This window comes from Chrysochloris asiatica, unplaced genomic scaffold (assembly GCF_000296735.1).
Source record: "Chrysochloris asiatica unplaced genomic scaffold, ChrAsi1.0 scaffold00100, whole genome shotgun sequence".
Taxonomy (NCBI): domain Eukaryota; kingdom Metazoa; phylum Chordata; class Mammalia; order Afrosoricida; family Chrysochloridae; genus Chrysochloris; species Chrysochloris asiatica.
This window is the reverse complement of record NW_006408618.1, coordinates 410,031-423,101: the sequence shown is the minus strand read 5'-3', so window position 1 is coordinate 423,101 and position 13,071 is coordinate 410,031. Positions and strand designations below refer to the sequence as shown.

The following is a 13,071-nucleotide window of genomic DNA, read 5'->3' as shown; positions in this document are numbered from 1 at the left end:
AGAGGGAACCTAGATACAGAGGGCCTGGAGGAAGGTAGAATCTCCGTAGAGTAGTATCCAATATGCCTAGGCAAGGCTGATGAAAGGAAATGCGGATTGGACTCTTGTAATACAATAGTGAATAATATTATCAGCAATGCTTGTGAGGGTTGGAAATGTAAAGGTAGACATTTTGTAGCAAGGAGGGGAGTGATTAACTTTGCAGTCTAGGAGCGGATGTCCCTGGACCATCACGGGAGAAAGAGCGAAGATAGGGACCCTACCCAGAGAAGCAGTGATGCCAGAGATGGAGGCAGAGATGATGACGAGGAGAGATGGAGTGGCTGGGGACTTTAAACCCAGAGAGGGAGAGGGGCTGTGTGCTGATGACTGGGGAGCAGGCTTGTAGTGTATACCCTTTGGTTGGTTGATGATGTGTTGTAACCATGGAATGAAATGATATACGTTAGGATGAATGTAAAACTAATGTTCTCCCATGTAAACTATCTCATAATTCACAATAGAAATTTTAAAAAAAAAGAAAGGAAAAGAAAAAGTAATGAGCTGAATTGAACCACAGTCCATAGAATCCTGTTGACCTGGATATAAGAGAGAGAAGAGGAAGGACTGGTTGGTCCAAAATGTGGTGAGACCTGTGGACACCTGAGACCATACACAAGGACATAGCCACAGAGACCTAGAGCTGAGAGTGAAGCATCCAGCAAATATGAAGTGAGGGGAGAACACACAAGAACACTCAATCTTACAGATAGTACCCATTTGACCTAGTCTCAATGGTTTGATAATCAGAATTCTACTAGAGGAAGATACAAAAAAATAATTTATTATTTTTTTTATAAAGGAAACGAGGGCAAATTGCTACAATTTTTTTTAATGTTTTATTGCGAATTATGCGATAGCTTACATAGGAGAACATCAGCTTTACATTCATCCTATAGCATATCATTTCATTGTCATGGTTACAATCCCCTCTATGAATCATCAACCAAACATAGGGTATACCCTGCAAGCCTGCCCCTCAGTTGTCAGCACACAGCCCCTCTCCCTCTCTGTGTCTAGAGTCCCCAGCCACTCCATCTCCTACATCTTCATCTCTGCCTCCATCTCTAGTGTCACTGTTTCTCTGGGGAGGGTCCCGGTCTCCACTCTTCTCCCTTGATGGTCCCAGGGACCTCTGCTCCTGGACTGCAAAGTCAACCACTCCCCTCCTTTTGCTACAAAATGTCTACCTTTATATTTCCAACCCTCACAGTCAGTCCTGATAGCAATTATTCACTATGTAAATTGCTACAATTTGATGAACTTGACCTATACTCATGGAGGTAGTAGCTCAAAATACCAACAGAGAGGGAAGGAATCTTCATATTAATTATCAATTCTATCCCCGCCTCTGTATACAGGGTACATAGGGATGGGCAACTTAGTCATTGGTTACCTAAAATGAGGGGCGATAAAGGCACGAAGTGACTGGCTTACAAGGTTTCAAGAGGAAGTATAGTTTAAGAGTATGTGAGCAAAGATACAGTCCCCACTGGATAGTTTTCAACCTGTCTAAATGGGTCTGGTAAAAAGAGATGGGGATAAGATTCTTATGATTTAATTGTGAGTAATAGTTATCGTGACTAATTGTGACTGTCACAATTGTAAAGTTACAAGTTTTGTAACAAAAACAGGGGAGTGGTTAATCTTATGGTCCAGGAACAGAGGACCCCAGGACCATAAAGGGAGGGGAGCACAAGCGGAATGCGGGACCTTATCCAGAGAAGCCACAACACCAGAGATGGGGACACGGAGAAGGGGAATGGCTGAGGACTTTCCATCTATGGAAAGAGAGGGACTGAGAGCTGGCAGCCAGGAGGGAGACTTGCAGAATGTGCCCTTTGGTGGTTTAAATTATTATATATGCCTGAGTGTTTTTTTTTAAAAAAAGCTAAAATGAATAGAGAGAAATACTGTTAACTGATGGTACATGAAGGGGATTATAATCATTGTAATGAAACAAAGTACATGATTTGTTGAATGTAAACCTGATCATCTGCCCTGTTAACTTTCACTCAATTCAGAATAAAAACTTGAAAAAAAAAGAAGTAATATACTAAGCACCCAGAAAACTAAGAAGGTAAGAAATGCATGAGAGAGAACAAGATCCTTTTGCTACTTGAATAATTTCTTGACCCTGTTTTAACCAGCATTGTTTTACCCCCAGTGATTTGGATAAGGCTAGATGGCAAGTTTAGTCAATTCTGACTCATGGTGACCCCATGGACTACTGAGTAAAACTGCTCTTATATAGGAGTTTTCAGGGCTGTAACCTTTAAAAAGGAAAAAAAAAAATTAGAAGAGAATTTATTCTCTGGAAGCAAAAATAGACGTGAAGCATCATATTATACTGAAACATTTTAAACATGTTGGCATATTCTTGTCTTCTAACCTTCTATGACAGCTTCTGTACAAATTATTTAATGAATATCTGGCCCCAATTAAATAAGAAGGATATCTGATGTATTTAAGAAGCCAGAAGCCAACATTCCCTTCTGTTGTTAACATACTAGCAACTCACATAAATACACTTAATGTATCCATGTGGATTCCCATCAAATTGATAGGATCATATATATTGGTGCTCTTTTGACTACTCTCTGGGTATCATGGAGAAGGAACATGCTGAAAAGAACTAATGCACTATTACTGAACACAGAGTGGAACTGACCACAGTGGTTGGTGAAAGAAACACAGATCTGAGTGAGGACACAAAGATGAGACTGAGGCCCATTTCCATATCAATGCTCATAAATGTCTTACTGGGAACACACACAGCCACAGTGGAGAGGACTGTAAGCCACACAGCTCTGATGAGAAGATGTGCCCTCTTCCTACTACTATTGCCAGACCAGCTAGCTACCATTGCCCCCATTATACCAGAATGTAACAACATAGCAAAATGCTTTGGACCAGGCCTCTGGTGGCATGATATTGATTGTACCAGCATTTCAGCTCTAATAATAGTGGCAAAGATTCCAACAATTGTCACCCAAGAACCTCTCAAGAATTTCATGAGTACAGGAGTTCTAGTCACTGACAAGGCAGATCAAGATACTAAACCAATGCTTCTTGTTAGATATATTTAAGTAGAGTGAATTCCATCCTTCACGTATTAAGGTCAAATGACAGATTTTTCAATGATGCCAGTGTATTTAGACATTGCCACACCATAGTGAAGTCTTGATGTGGTGCTGCGCAAGGTTAATGCGCCAGACTGCAAAGCTGTTTGAACTCCAAGGTCAGTGGTTCAAGCTCACCATCTGCTCCTTGGAAATCCTAAACAGGGTCACTATGGGTCAGAATCGATTCAACGGCACTCAACACCACCACCATAGTAGCACAATGCTCTGAGATCAACAGCAGCCCTTTCAGCAACAAACCATTTCCCCAACTGATTAATTTTTAAGTATTTTTTTCCTACTGATGGTCCCAATGCTGCCCCTTTCAGTTCCTGGTCAGCTTTGCCATGCTGGATCCCAAGTCTTTTCTTGGTGGCATATTCCCTGCTGGACGTTAGAAGTGACTGATCCTTTGTGATGGAATTCTTCAGAAGAGGGAACTACTCAGTGGGAGCTGGGTGGAAAGTCCTGGAAGAAAGAATCTGGGTATACACAAGCCCTGACACCAGCATGGTGGCATACCAGGTTTACAAAGCAGATCTGAAATGTTCAGGCCCCAGTCACCTCTACTGCCCAGTGTCCCTTTCGGACTGGGGAAATATGCTCAGGTGCCCACCTCTCTAGTCTTCACCTTCCCCTGACTGAACCAGAGCGTCATCTTTAAAGAAGCAGATCTCCAGGTCTTTTTGCCATAGTGCCACTGGATGGGCTCACACCTGCAACCTTTTAGGTTAGTAGTCTCTAGTGCAGAGCACTCACACCACTCAGGGACCCCTTCCTTATACAGCCATAAAGGACGAAGTGATTTAAGCAGGAAAAGCCAAAATTATCTCAATAGGATGGAATCAGCAATTAAATTTAACAGATAAATTTAGTATCATAATAAATGGAAACTCTCTGCTTTTAAATCAATAGCACAAGTAGAGGATCCAGGCAAAATGATTAAGATCAGTATGTGCAAAATATTTTTTGCTATTCATAAAAATAAAAATTTTTCTTGCTACTCAAGAACAGATATGATGCATTAGACACTAATGATTGAAAACCAGAAGAGTTTTTGGATGACATCAAGAACATCATACAGGAAGAAAGAAAAAGGTCATTAAGAATACAAGAAAGAAAATATATACCAAAATGAATGTCAGAAGAGATTCTGAAACTTGCTCTCCAGCACAGAGATGATAAAGCAAACAAAAGAAATGAGGAGACAAAAGAGCTGAACAGAAACTTTCAAAGGGCAGTTCAAAAGGACAACATAAAATATTATAACGAAATATGTAAAGATCTGGTGTTACAAAACCAAAAAGCAAGAACACACTCAGCATTTCTCAAGCTGAGGTTGCTGAAGAAAAAATCCAAGCCTCAATTTACAATACCGAATGATTCTTTGGGCAAAATTGAGAATGATGCAGAAAGCATCAAATCAAAAAGGAATGAATATACAGTCACTGTACCAAAAAGAAATGGTTTTAAACAAAGAAGTCCAAGGTACACTGAAAGCATTGGCAAAGAACAAGGACTCAGTTACTGATGGAATACAAATTGAAATCTTTCAACAAACTGACACAGCATTGGAGGCACTCACTCAAGAATGCCAATAAATTTGGAAGACAGTTATCTGGCCAACTGATTGGAAGAGATCCAGGTTTGTGTCCATTCCAAAGAGAAGTGACTGAACAGAATGTGGAAATCACTGGACAGTAGTATCATTAATATCACATGAAAGTAAAATATTGCTAAAAATAATTCAAAAAGGAACTGTCAGATGTTCAAGACAAATACAGATGAAAATGTGGAATGAGGGATATCATTGCTGACATCAGATGGATCTTGGCTGAAAGCAGAGAATACCATAAAGGTATTTATCTGTGCTTTATTGACTATGCAAAGACTTTTAACTGTGTGAATCATGACAAACTACGGTTCACATTGTGAAGAATGAATATTCCGGAACACTTACTTGTGTTCATGAGGAACTTGTACATTGACCAAGAGACACTAGTTCAAACAGAACAAGGGGAAAATGAATGATATTAAAGCAGGAAGGTGTGCACCAGGGTTATATTCTTTCATCATAGTAATTCAGTCTATATGCTGAGCAAATAATCCAAGAATCTGGACTATATGAAGAGGAACGTGGCATCAGGACTGGAGTAAAACTCATTAACAACCTGCAATGACACACCCTTATTTGCTGAAAAGAGGACTTAAAAAGACCACAGCCTTTGGGGTGAATTGCACCTCAATGTAAAGAAAACAAAAATCCTCACCAAAGGACCAAAAATAACATTATGATAAATGGAAAAAAGATGGAAGTTGTCAAATCCATAATTTTTCTTGGATCCATTCAGTGTCCCCTTGTTCTGTTTGAACAAGTGTCTCTTGGTCAATATACAAGTTCCTCATGAACACAGGAAATCAAAGGACGTACTACATTAGGCAAATCTGCTGCACAGACCTTTTTTAAAGTGTTCAAAAGCAAAGATATCAGTTTGAGGACAAAGGTGTGCCTGACGCAAGCCATGGTATTTTCAATAGCCTCATATGCATGGGAAAGCTGGACAGTGACTAAGGAAGACTGTAGAAGAATTGATAAATTTCAGTTATGATGTTGGAGGAAAAGATCAAAAATACCATGGACTGCCAAAGGAACAAACAGATCTGTGTTGAAAAAAGTACAGCCATAGTGCTCCTTGGAAGTCAGGATGACCAGACTTCATCTAGCATACTTTGGACATATTATCAGGAGGGACCAGTCCCTGGAGAAGGACATCATGCTAGGTAAAGTGGAGGGTCAGTGAAAAAGAGAAAGACCCCAAAAAAGATGGACTGGCACAGTGGCAACAACAATGGGCTCAAGCTTAACAACAACTGTGAGGATGACGCCGGAACACGCTATGAGTTGAAATTGACTAAATGGCACCTAACAACAGCAACATGTGCAAACAAGACAAGAAGATTTGGTAGTTATAGAAGACTACATGTTCAATGTAGACCAATAATGCAACATCCTTTCCCCAAAACAAATGTAATGCCATTAATTGAAGATTAATCTCTAGAATTTCAAACTCAAACTCACTGCCATGAAGTTGATTCTGACTTAGAGATACACCCAGTATAGGGTTTCCGAGGCTGTAAATTTTTATGGGAGCAGAAAGCCTCATCTTTTTCCAGTGGAGCGGCTAATGGATTTGAACTGTTAATCTTGTGGTTAGCAGCCCAGTGCTTATCCTACAGTGCCAGGTCTGAGTTTTTTGATGTGCCATATAACTGACTGCAACTCACAGCAACCCTGCATAGGGTTTCCAAGGAGCAGCTGGTGAGTTTGAACTACTGACCTTGTGGTTCACAATCCAGTGTTGATCCTACAGTGCCATACTAGGAGTCCTTTTGCTGGGTAGAACCTACATTTATCAAATATAGTTTTAAATGGTATGCTTCTACAGTTATCCTGAGAAGCTGGACATATATTTAAAAGAATCATGACCACAACAGTTAGCAATCTCAAGTCCACAACCATATCTTTCCCAAACAAAAGCATAGTAGAATTCCAGTCCTTTTTATTCTTAAGGCATTTTTTTAACCTAAACTTCTTCACATTGTTCTTGACTATATGTGTGTATGTGTGTGTTAAGTGTGGTCTAGTCAGTTCCAACACACAGTGACCCTATATAGGGTTTCCAAGGAGCAACTAGGTGACTTGAGCCACTGACCTTGAGGTTAGAAGTCCACTGCTTATCCTACAGCACCACACTACGACTCCTGGCTATTAGGAATCCTTTAACTGTGTTGTTTGGTTTTGTAGTAAATGAGATAAGAAGGATGAGGAGAAAGAAAATGTATTCTAAATAAGACTAAAGAATTGTGCACAGGATATAATGAATACTTTGCTAAGTTCTCATCTATTTTAAGCTCAAATACCTGGTATCATTTAAGGAGTAAGGCAATTTGCCCCAACTTCTAAAGCCATAAATAATTATCATAATCAAAGGTGTGCATCTAGCATTTTAATTACAAAGGGAGAACTCACAGCCAAATTTGTGATCTGTAGATAATAGCAAAAAGCACATTCAACTAGCATATGCAGTTTAAAGAAATCTATCTCCAGGAACTAGGTGTAAGCATGAATGAGGCCATAAATATATTAGTCTTCTAGATACCTGCTTGCAATATAAACTCAGTAAGTCCGCAGATGGCAATTATTGTCTTCTATGATAATACTTAAGTTTGAATTTGAATGTTTTAAAATCTTGAAGAGTTTTCCTACCGTCAAAAAGGACTATTGTATAAATGCCTAGAATCAGCGCCCATTTTCTTACCAAAAGCCATGGTATGATAATTAACTCTCTGAACTGAGAGTAAAACAATGCAAAAAGAGTGTTTTATTCAAATGTTGGCAGAAAAATCAGTACTTTTAAAGATAAGAAATTACAAACTACAGTAGCTCCCTAAGAAAAAAGAATCATGATTTGAAAATGTAGATTTGTTACGTATTCTTATCATAGAATGTCCTTTGTGTCTTAGGGGAGCAAAGAAGCAACTGAATGAATTATGTGATGATTCATATCATAAAATAACCCTTCAAAATAGCTAAAAAGGATGTACAGAACTTGATCTATTTAAATGCAAACTCATTTACTAAATTTCAAGTCATTATATTTCCATGTAATATGGATTTCCACTATATATTTGCACCTACTAAATATTTGCTCTCACAACATCACAAATTCAGCATTCAAAGAGGGGTTGGGAGGAACCCACTCATTCACTCAAGAACCATTTTTACAAATGCCAACCATTTTTCAGAAGCTATACCAGAGGCTGAGAAGTCAGTGAAATTCTTGAAGGCAAATATGACTTCTGCCCTCAACAAGTTCACCAACTAGTAAGTCAAACAGCCAGGCAAACCCCTAGTTAAGACACAGTATGATGGGGATTATTAAAGAAGTCTGTACACAGCCATGAGAACATAAGGAACAGCACTAATAAATAGGGGAAGGAAGAAGCCGGACAAGACTTGGGGAAGGGATGACATCTCTGCTGAATGAACAGAACTATATTAAGGAAGAGAGGATGACAGAAGGAATTCCAGAAGAAAGACAGGCCTAAGAAGTGGCATCATGGTCACTGTAGGTAAAGAGAGTTGAATGAAAAGCAGAGAAGAAAGGGAAACTAGAAAGGAAGCACACTCTGAAGGCTTTGAGCATAAATAGTCATACCCAGAAATGTAAGCAGTCCTTAACAATGTATTTATGTTTTAGGTAAAACAGCTGCCTTGACAATACGTACATCATTTCTGCCTGTACTGCTTTAAATCTTCTTATTAGTAATAGTTGTCATTGAGTTGATTACAATTCATGGAGATCCTATGTGTGTCAAGGTAGAACTGCTCCATCAGGCTTTCAAGAATGTGACCTTTTGGAAGATTTCCAGGCCATTCTTCCAAAGCACTTCTGGTGGTTTGAACTGCCAATTATCAGTGAGCCATGGTGCACTTAACCATTGGCACCATCCAAGGGCTTAAGTCTTCATATACATCTTTTCTTAAAGAACTTTTATTTCCAATCTATCTTGTATATGCAGCAAGAGTCTTACAATGGCATTTCTAAAATAAGTTATTTTCCTGCTCAGAAACTTGTGATGCTTTCTTTCTCTCACCACAAAATTATAAACTCCTCCACCAAGTTTTCAGTGCTCTCTATAGCCTGGCCTCACCTTGCACCAAGTCAGACTCATACCATTGTGCAAAGACAGGATCTGCTCATGGTCTCCTGTGTATCCTACCCTCTGTCCTTACTTTAATTCTGACTCTCCACCTAGAATATCACCCAGCTTGCACTCTATTTGCCTAAAACATACAACACATCATAGGCCTCCACCTCACCCTCTCTATTACTCAAACCTACCTTGATCTCTAAGCAATCAAGATGTTATTGATAATTACTGGTGATTGGAATGCAAAGGTTGGAAACAAAGAGGAAGGATCAGTAGTTGGAAAATATGGCCATGGTGACATAAATTATGCTAGAGAACACATGATAGAATTTTTCAAGACCTCTGACTTGTTCATGGACCTCACCAGATGGACACCACAAAAATCAAAATGACTACATCTGTGGAAAGAGAGGTGGAAAATCTCCATAACCTCAGTCAAAACAAGGCCAGTGGCAGATTGAGGAACAGACCTTCAATTGCTCATATGCAAATTCAAGCTGAAACTGAAGAAAATGAAAACAGGTCCAAAGGAAACAAAATATGACCTTGAATATAACCCATCTGAATTTAGAGATGATCTGAAGAACAGATTTGATATATTAGATCATCTCAAGAACAGATTTGATGCATTAAACTCTAAAAACCGAACACCAGAAGTTTGGGGATGACATCAAGAACAACATATAGGAAGAAAGCAAATGGTCATTGAGAAGACAAGAAAGAAGGAAAAGACCAAAATGGATGTCAGAAGAAACTCTGAAACTTGCCCTCCAGTGTAGAGATGTTAAAGCAAGTGGAAGAAGTGAAGAGGTACAAGAGCTGAACAGAAAATTTCAAAGGTCAGCTAAAGAAGACAAAGCCAAATATTATAATGAAATGTGCAAAGACCTGGGGTTAGAAAACCAAAAGGAAAGAACACATTCAGGATTTCTCAAGCTGAGGGAACTGAAGTAAAAATTCAAACCTTGACTTGCGGTACCCAAGGATTCTCTGGAAAAAATACTGAATGATACATAAAGCATCAAAAGAAGATGGAAGGAATACACAGAGTCACTGTACCAAAAAGAAATAGATGTTCAACCATTTCAAGAGTTAACATGTGATCAAGAACAAATGATCCTGAAGAAAGAAGTCCACAATAAACTGAAGTCAATGGCAAAGAACAAGGCATAGGGAATTGATGGAATACAAACTGAAATCTTTCAACAAAGTGAGGTAGCACTGGCAGCATTTATTCATCAATGCCAAGGTATTTGGAAGACAACTACTTGGCCAACTGACTGGAAAAGATCCATATTTGTGCCCATACCAAAGAGAGGAGATCCAATGGAATGTTGAAACCATCAGACAAAATCACTGATATGAAATGCAAGTAAAGTTTTACCAAAGATAATGCAAAAAACACTGCAACCATAACCACACATTGATAGAGAACTTCCAAAGTTCAAACCAGATTCAGAAGAGCATGCGGAATGAAGGATATCATTGCTGATGTCAGATGGATCTTGGCTGAAAGCAGAAAATACTAGAAAGATGTTTACCTGTGTTTTATTGACTATGCAAAGGCTTTCGATTGTGTGGATTATGACAAGCTATGGACAACATTGCAAACGATGAGTATTCTGGAACACTTAATTATGCTCATGAGGAATCTGTACATAGACCAAGAAGAAGTTGTTTGGATTGAACAAGGGAACACCGCATGATTTAAAATTAGGAATGGTGGGTGCCAGGGTTGTATTCTTTCACCATACTTGACCAATAAACAACATTCTTATCAATGGAGAAAAGACTGAAGTTATCAAGGACTTCATTCTTCTTGGATCAACTATCAACACTCGCTGAAGCAGCAGTCAAAAGATCAAACGACGTATTCCATTGGTCAGATCTGCTGCACTGGAACTTTTTGAAGTATTGAAGAGCAGAGATGTCAGCTTGAGGACTAAGGTGCACCTGACCCAAGCCATGGTATTTTCAATAACCTCATATGGATGCAAAAGCTGGACAGTGAATAAGGAAGATCGTAGAAGAATTGATGCCTTTGAGTTGTGGTGTTGGAGGAGAATACTGAAAGTTCTGTGGACTGCCAAAAGAACCAATAAATCTGTTTTGGAAGAAGGCCAGCCAGAGTGCCTCTTGGAGGCCAAGATGGCTAAGCTTCGTCTCTCATACTTTGGACATATTGTCCGGAGGGAACAGTCGCTGGAGAAGGATGTCATACTGGGTAAGGTGGAAGGTCAGAGAAAAAGAGGAAGACCCCTAGCGAGATGGACTGGCCAGGTGGCATCATTGATGGACTCAAGTGTGGCAGCAGTAGTGAGGTTGGCCCAGGATCGGACATTGTTTCATTCTGCTGTGCATGGGGTCGCTATGAGTCGATTCCGACTCAATGGCACCTGACAACAACATTCAATCTGTATGCTGAGCACATAATCTGAGAATATGGATTATATGAAGAAAAACATGGCATCAGGATTGAAGGAAGACTCATTAACAACCTGCAATATGCAGATGATACATCCTTCCTTGCTGAAAGTGAAGACTTAAAATACTTACTGATGAGGATCAAAGACCACAGCCTTCAGTATGGGTTGCATCTCAATGTAAAGAAAACAAGAATCCTCATCAAGGAACCAATAAACAACATCCATATAAATGGAGAAAATGTTGTCAAAGACTTCATTTGCTAGGATCAACCATCAACAATCATAGATTGCTTTAAATAAATCTGCTGCACAAGAACTCTTTTAAAATGTTCAAGACCAAAGATGTCATTTTGAGGATTAAGGTGCTCCTGACCCAAGACATGATATTTCAATCGCCTCAGATGCATGTGAAAGTTGGACAATGAATAAGGTAGACCACAGAAGAACCTATATATTTTGAGTTATGGTGTTGTGAAAAATATTGAAAATACCATGGACTACCAGAAGAACAAACAAATTTGACTTCGAAGAAGTACTCCTTGGAAGACAGAATACTCCTTGGAAGCCAAGATGATGAGACTTTGTCTCTTGTACTTTGAACATATTGTCACAGGAGGGACCAGTCTCTGAAGAAGGACATCATGCTTAGAAAAGTGGAGGACCAACAAAAAAGAGAAAAATTTCTAACAGAATGGATTGACACAATGGTAGCTGCAGTGAGCTCAAGCGTAACACCAACTGTGAGGCTGGCGCAGGACCCGGCAGTGTTTCCTTCTGTTGTGCACAGGGTCACTATGAGTTGGACCTGACTCTACACTACCTAAACACAACAACACATGCCCCTCAGGGTTTGCATAGTACTAGATAAGTTTTACAAGCAAGTGGTGATTTGTCAAATAAACAAATAGTACTGACTGGTATACAGAGCAGCTAAACCCACTGGCTTCAATTCCAACTGATAGTGACCTTGTGGGAAAGAATAAACAGTTCCATAGGGTTTCTAAGGCTGCAAACTTTACAAAAGGAGACTGTGGCTTACAGTGATGTGTTCTGTGAGCATTTATCAGCAGCCCTAAAAAAGCTTTTTAACAATGATCTGTCAGAGAGACGCCTGCCTGTGAGCATGGCTGGGGAAAGGCTGTCCAGATTGGAACAATTGTGCACTAAGCACTTCTGACGCTGAATTATATATAACCTGTTAACTTCTTTAATAAACCCCATAACTGTTTAAGTGTGGTGTCTGAGTTCTGTTTGTCCATTGTAACAAATTATCAGCTATGTACAAAGAGTGCTGTGGGAGGAATGGCACACTTGTCATTTTTGCATATGCATCTGAATTATGTTTGTGAAGAATACTGAAAGTACCACGGACTGCCAGAAGAACAAACAAATAGATCGAGGAAGAAGTACAATCAGAATGCTCTTTAGAAGCAAGGGAAATATACTTTGGACATGTTAATCAGGAGAGACCAGTCCCTAGAGAAAGGCATCATGCTTGGTAGAGAGCAAAAAAGAGGAAGACACCCCTTGACTCAAACAAGATTGACTGGCACAGTAGCTTGCAACAATGGGCTAAAGCATAGCAACAATTAAGAAAACAGAAAAAGAGTAGGTAGTGTTTTGTTTGCTGCATATATACAGCTGCTATGAGTCGAAAGACGCAGTGGCACCTAGCAGTAACAATCATCAGACCTCATACAGCAACCACCAAGTTTCATTACTTCAACTAAGGGCTCAACAAATAGGAGATGACAAAGAGTTCAAACTAT

General features: G+C 39.5%; 1 protein-coding gene and 1 pseudogene across 4 annotated transcripts in view; both read right to left on the bottom strand.

Annotated features, from left to right (window-relative positions):
- DNM3 (dynamin 3) overlaps positions 1 to 13,071 on the bottom strand; it is a 1,007,215-nt gene that overhangs the window by 817,652 nt on the left and 176,492 nt on the right. The gene's annotated exons all lie outside the window — the stretch shown is intronic.
- Positions 2,300 to 3,673, bottom strand: LOC102811909 (annotated as a pseudogene).